The sequence below is a fragment of the Oncorhynchus masou genome, chromosome 12 (assembly GCF_036934945.1).
Source record: "Oncorhynchus masou masou isolate Uvic2021 chromosome 12, UVic_Omas_1.1, whole genome shotgun sequence".
Classification (NCBI taxonomy): domain Eukaryota; kingdom Metazoa; phylum Chordata; class Actinopteri; order Salmoniformes; family Salmonidae; genus Oncorhynchus; species Oncorhynchus masou.
In genome coordinates this window covers 90,824,943-90,831,693 of record NC_088223.1, presented here as the reverse complement: position 1 = coordinate 90,831,693, position 6,751 = coordinate 90,824,943, and the positions used below count along the sequence as shown (strand labels likewise).

General features: G+C 40.6%; 5 non-coding genes across 5 annotated transcripts; all 5 read left to right on the top strand.

Moving 5' to 3' along the window:
* Positions 1-1,008: 1,008 nt before the first annotated feature.
* On the top strand, positions 1,009-1,081 carry trnar-ucu (transfer RNA arginine (anticodon UCU)). The gene has a single exon. It is a non-coding gene; the product is annotated as a tRNA-Arg (tRNA).
* A 1,138-nt stretch (positions 1,082-2,219) lies between these two features.
* Positions 2,220-2,292, top strand: trnar-ucu (transfer RNA arginine (anticodon UCU)). Its single transcript has one exon. It is a non-coding gene; the product is annotated as a tRNA-Arg (tRNA).
* A 930-nt stretch (positions 2,293-3,222) lies between these two features.
* trnar-ucu (transfer RNA arginine (anticodon UCU)) lies at positions 3,223-3,295 on the top strand. The gene has a single exon. It is a non-coding gene; the product is annotated as a tRNA-Arg (tRNA).
* Positions 3,296-4,760: 1,465 nt separating this feature from the next.
* trnar-ucu (transfer RNA arginine (anticodon UCU)) lies at positions 4,761-4,833 on the top strand. The gene has a single exon. It is a non-coding gene; the product is annotated as a tRNA-Arg (tRNA).
* Positions 4,834-5,973: 1,140 nt separating this feature from the next.
* trnar-ucu (transfer RNA arginine (anticodon UCU)) lies at positions 5,974-6,046 on the top strand. The gene has a single exon. It is a non-coding gene; the product is annotated as a tRNA-Arg (tRNA).
* Positions 6,047-6,751: the final 705 nt, after the last annotated feature.

The following is a 6,751-nucleotide window of genomic DNA, read 5'->3' as shown; positions in this document are numbered from 1 at the left end:
GGTCATGCTGATCACACATTTCCACAGTGACTTAAGACACTGACCGCCTAATCCATTTATTGTGAGTTCAAGTTTTGTTTTGGGGTATCTGAAAGTGGAGGGATGAAGTGGAAGTGTGCAGGGCAGTTAACCAAGTGATTTATGGATCGAAACCATCCTCTGCTATGCAGTTTGCCTTTAGCAATGAAGTGCAAACAGAAATATTAAACCATAATTTCATGGGCATGTCTCCTGCCCTCCGTGATTATTTTTTGACTGCTTCTGTCAGTTTGTACAGGTCATGCTGATTACAGAAGTGGAAGCGGAAGCGTGATGTCTACTTTCACCACGTGTACGATCGGTCTAAACCACTCTCTGCTATCCAGTTCATTTTTAGCAAGTACCCCAGTGGCCTAATGGATAAGGCACTGGCCTTCTAAGCCAGGGATTGTGGGTCGGAGTCCCATCTGGGGTGGATGAATGCAAATTCATATGGAGAAGAGAGATCAGCAAATAACACAAAGATTGATGGATTGAAGCTTTTGAAGATTTAGAAATGAAGATTTAACAAAAAAGGAGAATTTCATGGGCATGTCTCTGTGCCCTTGAAAATGCATTTTTTTTACAACTGTTTCTATCAGTTCGTATAGGTCATGCTGATCACACATTTCCACAGTGACTTAAGACACTGACCACCTAATCCATTTATTGTGAGTTCAAGTTTTTTTGGGGGGTATCTGAAAGTGGAGGGATGAAGTGGAAGTGTGCAGGGCAGTTAACCAAGTGATTTATGGATCGAAACCATCCTCTGCTATGCAGTTTGCCTTTAGCAATGAAGTGCAAACAGAAATATTAAACCATAATTTCATGGGCATGTCTCCTGCCCTCCGTGATTATTTTTTGACTGCTTCTGTCAGTTTGTACAGGTCATGCTGATTACAGAAGTGAAGCGGAAGCGTGATGTCTACTTTCACCACGTGTACGATCGGTCTAAACCACTCTCTGCTATCCAGTTCATTTTTAGCAACTACCCCAGTGGCCTAATGGATAAGGCACTGGCCTTCTAAGCCAGGGATTGTGGGTTCGAGTCCCATCTGGGGTGGATGAATGCAAATTCATATGGAGAAAGAGAGATCAGCAAATAACACAAAGATTGATGGATTGAATATTTAACAGTGACAAAAAAGGAGAATTTCATGGGCATGTTTCTGTGCCCTCGAAAATGCATTTTTTTTACAACTGTTTCTATCAGTTCGTATAGGTCATGCTGATCACACATTTCCACAGTGACTTAAGACACTGACCACCTAATCCATTTATTGTGAGTTCAAGTTTTGTTTTGGGGTATCTGAAAGTGGAGGGATGAAGTGGAAGTGTGATGGGCAGTTAACCAAGTGATTTAGGGATCGAAACCATCCTCTGCAATCCAGTTTGCTTTTAGCAATGAAGTGCAAACAGAAATAGCATTTAATGGGCATGTCTCTGTGCCCTCCAAAATGTAACAACTGTTTTTTCTATGAGAATTTCATGGGCATGTCTCTGTTTGAAAATTCATTTTTTTACAACTGTTTCTATCAGTTCGTATAGGTCATGCTGATCACACATTTCCACAGTGACTTAAGACACTGACCACCTAATCCATTTATTGTGAGTTCAAGTTTTGTTTTGGGGTATCTGAAAGTGGAGGGATGAAGTGGAAGTGTGATGGGCAGTTAACCAAGTGATTTAGGGATCGAAACCATCCTCTGCAATCCAGTTTGCTTTTAGCAATGAAGTGCAAACAGAAATAGCATTTAATGGGCATGTCTCTGTGCCCTCCAAAATGTATTTTTTTTACAACTGTTTCTATCAGTTCGTATAGGTCATGCTGATCACACATTTCCACAGTGACTTAAGACACTGACCGCCTAATCCATTTATTGTGAGTTCAAGTATTGTTTTGGGGTATCTGAAAGTGGAGGGATGAAGTGGAAGTGTGCAGGGCAGTTAACCAAGTGATTTATGGATCGAAACCATCCTCTGCTATGCAGTTTGCCTTTAGCAATGAAGTGCAAACAGAAATATTAAACCATAATTTCATGGGCATGTCTCCTGCCCTCCGTGATTATTTTTTGACTGCTTCTGTCAGTTTGTACAGGTCATGCTGATTACAGAAGTGAAGCGGAAGCGTGATGTCTACTTTCACCACGTGTACGATCGGTCTAAACCACTCTCTGCTATCCAGTTCATTTTTAGCAACTACCCCAGTGGCCTAATGGATAAGGCACTGGCCTTCTAAGCCAGGGATTGTGGGTTCGAGTCCCATCTGGGGTGGATGAATGCAAATTCATATGGAGAAAGAGAGATCAGCAAATAACACAAAGATTGATGGATTGAAGCTTTCCAATTCTCCTTTAGAAATGAAGATTTAACATTGACAAAAAGGAGAATTTCATGGGCATGTCTCTGTGCTCTCCGAAATGTATTCTTTTTTACAACTGTTTCTATCAGTTCGTATAGGTCATGCTGATCACACATTTCCACAGTGACTTAAGACACTGACCACCTAATCCATTTATTGTGAGTTCAAGTTTTGTTTTGGGGTATCTGAAAGTGGAGGGATGAAGTGGAAGTGTGCAGGACAGTTAACCAAGTGATTTATGGATCGAAACCATCCTCTGCTATGCAGTTTGCTTTTAGCAATTAATTGCAAACAGAAGAGAAGAGCTGGGCACATAACACAGAGGTTGATGGATCGAAGCTATCCAATTCTACTTTTAGAAATGAAATGTAAACAGGGATTTTTTTAAATTGTAGAATTTCATGTGCATGTCTCTGTGCCCTCTGTGATTCTTTTTTATTACTGCTTCTATCAGCTCGTATAGGTCATGCTGATCACACATTTCCACAGTGACTTAAGACACTGACTGCCTAATCCATTTATTGTGAGTTCAAGTTTTGTTTTGGGGTATCTGAAAGTGGAGGGATGAAGTGGAAGTGTGCAGGGCAGTTAACCAAGTGATTTATGGATCGAAACCATCCTCTGCTATGCAGTTTGCCTTTAGCAATGAAGTGCAAACAGAAATATTAAACCATAATTTCATGGGCATGTCTCCTGCCCTCCGTGATTATTTTTTGACTGCTTCTGTCAGTTTGTACAGGTCATGCTGATTACAGAAGTGAAGCGGAAGCGTGATGTCTACTTTCACCACGTGTACGATCGGTCTAAACCACTCTCTGCTATCCAGTTCATTTTTAGCAAGTACCCCAGTGGCCTAATGGATAAGGCACTGGCCTTCTAAGCCAGGGATTGTGGGTTCGAGTCCCATCTGGGGTGGATGAATGCAAATTCATATGGAGAAAGAGAGATCAGCAAATAACACAAAGATTGATGGATTGAAGATTTAACAGTGACAAAAAGGAGAATTTCATGGGCATGTTTCTGTGCCCTCGAAAATGCATTTTTTTTACAACTGTTTCTATCAGTTCGTATAGGTCATGCTGATCACACATTTCCACAGTGACTTAAGACACTGACCACCTAATCCATTTATTGTGAGTTCAAGTTTTGTTTTGGGGTATCTGAAAGTGGAGGGATGAAGTGGAAGTGTGATGGGCAGTTAACCAAGTGATTTAGGGATCGAAACCATCCTCTGCAATCCAGTTTGCTTTTAGCAATGAAGTGCAAACAGAAATAGCATTTAATGGGCATGTCTCTGTGCCCTCCAAAATGTATTTTTTTTTACAACTGTTTCTATCAGTTCGTATAGGTCATGCTGATCACACATTTCCACAGTGACTTAAGACACTGACCACCTAATCCATTTATTGTGAGTTCAAGTTTTGTTTTGGGGTATCTGAAAGTGGAGGGATGAAGTGGAAGTGTGATGGGCAGTTAACCAAGTGATTTATGGATCGAAACCATCCTCTGCAATCCAGTTTGCTTTTAGCAATGAAGTGCAAACAGAAATAGCATTTAATGGGCATGTCTCTGTGCCCTCCAAAATGATTTTTTTTACAACTGTTTCTATCAGTTCGTATAGGTCATGCTGATCACACATTTCCACAGTGACTTAAGATTTTTGACTTAAGACACTGACTGCCTAATCCATTTATTGTGAGTTCAAGTTTTGTTTTGGGGTATCTGAAAGTGGAGGGATGAAGTGGAAGTGTGATGGGCAGTTAACCAAGTGATTTAGGGATCGAAACCATCCTCTGCTATGCATTTTGCTTTTAGCAATGAAGTGCAAACAGAAGAGAAGAGCTGGGCACATAACACAGAGGTTGATGGATCGAAGCTATCCAATTCTACTTTTAGAAATGAAATGTAAACAGGGATTTTTTTAAATTGTAGAATTTCATGTGCATGTTTCTGTGCCCTCTGTGATTCTTTTTTTTATTACTGCTTCTATCAGTTCGTATAGGTCATGCTGATCACACATTTCCACAGTGACTTAAGACACTGACCGCCTAATCCATTTATTGTGAGTTCAAGTATTGTTTTGGGGTATCTGAAAGTGGAGGGATGAAGTGGAAGTGTGCAGGGCAGTTAACCAAGTGATTTATGGATCGAAACCATCCTCTGCTATGCAGTTTGCCTTTAGCAATGAAGTGCAAACAGAAATATTAAACCATAATTTCATGGGCATGTCTCCTGCCCTCCGTGATTATTTTTTGACTGCTTCTGTCAGTTTGTACAGGTCATGCTGATTACAGAAGTGAAGCGGAAGCGTGATGTCTACTTTCACCACAGTACGATCGGTCTAAACCACTCTCTGCTATCCAGTTCATTTTTAGCAAGTACCCCAGTGGCCTAATGGATAAGGCACTGGCCTTCTAAGCCAGGGATTGTGGGTTCGAGTCCCATCTGGGGTGGATGAATGCAAATTCATATGTGAGATCAGCAAATAACACAAAGATTGATGGATTGAAGATTTAACAGTGATGAAAAAATGAGAATTTCATGGGCATGTCTCTGTGCCCTCGAAAATGCATTTTTTTTACAACTGTTTCTATCAGTTGTATAGGTCATGCTGATCACACATTTCCACAGTGACTTAAGACACTGACCACCTAATCCATTTATTGTGAGTTCAAGTTTTGTTTTGGGGTATCTGAAAGTGGAGGGATGAAGTGGAAGTGTGATGGGCAGTTAACCAAGTGATTTATGGATCGAAACCATCCTCTGCAATCCAGTTTGCTTTAGCAATGAAGTGCAAACAGAAAATATTAAACCATTTTTTTACAATTTCAATGGGCATGTCTCCACAGTGACTTAAGACACTGCCCTCCGTGTTTTTATTTTTTGACTGTTTCTCATCATGTCTCTTCGTCATGTCTCTGATTACTGTTTCTATCAGTTCGTATAGGTCATGCTGATCACACATTTCCACAGTGACTTAAGACACTGACCACCTAATCCATTTATTGTGAGTTCAAGTTTTGTTTTGGGGTATCTGAAAGTGGAGGGATGAAGTGGAAGTGTGATGGGCAGTTAACCAAGTGATTTAGGGATCGAAACCATCCTCTGCAATCCAGTTTGCTTTTAGCAATGAAGTGCAAACAGAAATAGCATTTAATGGGCATGTCTCTGTGCCCTCCGAAAAAATGTATTTTTTTTTACAACTGTTTCTATCAGTTCGTATAGGTCATGCTGATCACACATTTCCACAGTGACTTAAGACACTGACCACCTAATCCATTTATTGTGAGTTCAAGTTTTGTTTTGGGGTATCTGAAAGTGGAGGGATGAAGTGGAAGTGTGCAGTGCAGTTAACCAAGTGATTTATGGATCGAAACCATCCTCTGCTATGCAGTTTGCCTTTAGCAATGAAGTGCAAACAGAAATATTAAACCATAATTTCATGGGCATGTCTCCTGCCCTCCGTGATTATTTTTTGACTGCTTCTGTCAACAGGTCATGCTGATTACAGAAGAAGCGGAAGCGTGATGTCTACTTTCACCACGTGTACGATCGGTCTAAACCACTCTCTGCTATCCAGTTCATTTTTAGGTACCCCAGTGGCCTAATGGATAAGGCACTGGCCTTCTAAGCCAGGGATTGTGGGTTCGAGTCCCATCTGGGGTGGATGAATGCAAATTCATATGATTGATGGATTGAAGATTTAACAGTGACAAAAAAGGAGAATTTCATGGGCATGTCTCTGTGCCCTCGAAAATTCATTTTTTTTTTACAACTGTTTCTATCAGTTCGTATAGGTCATGCTGATCACACATTTCCACAGTGACTTAAGACACTGACCACCTAATCCATTTATTGTGAGTTCAAGTTTTGTTTTGGGGTATCTGAAAGTGGAGGGATGAAGTGGAAGTGTGATGGGCAGTTAACCAAGTGATTTAGGGATCGAAACCATCCTCTGCTATGCAGTTTGCTTTTAGCAATGAAGTGCAAACAGAAGAGAAGAGCTGGGCACATAACATGGGTTGATGTCTATCCTGTTCTACTTTTAGAAATGAAATGTAAACAGGGATTTTTTTAAATTGTAGAATTTCATGTGCATGTCTCTGTGCCCTCTGTGATTCTTTTATTACTGCTTCTATCAGCTCGTATAGGTCATGCTGATCACACATTTCCACAGTGACTTAAGACACTGACCTGCCTAATCCATTTATTGTGAGTTCAAGTTTTGTTTTGGGGTATCTGAAAGTGGAGGGATGAAGTGGAAGTGTGCAGGGCAGTTAACCAAGTGATTTATGGATCGAAACCATCCTCTGCTATGCAGTTTGCCTTTAGCAATGAAGTGCAAACAGAAATATTAAACCATAATTTCAT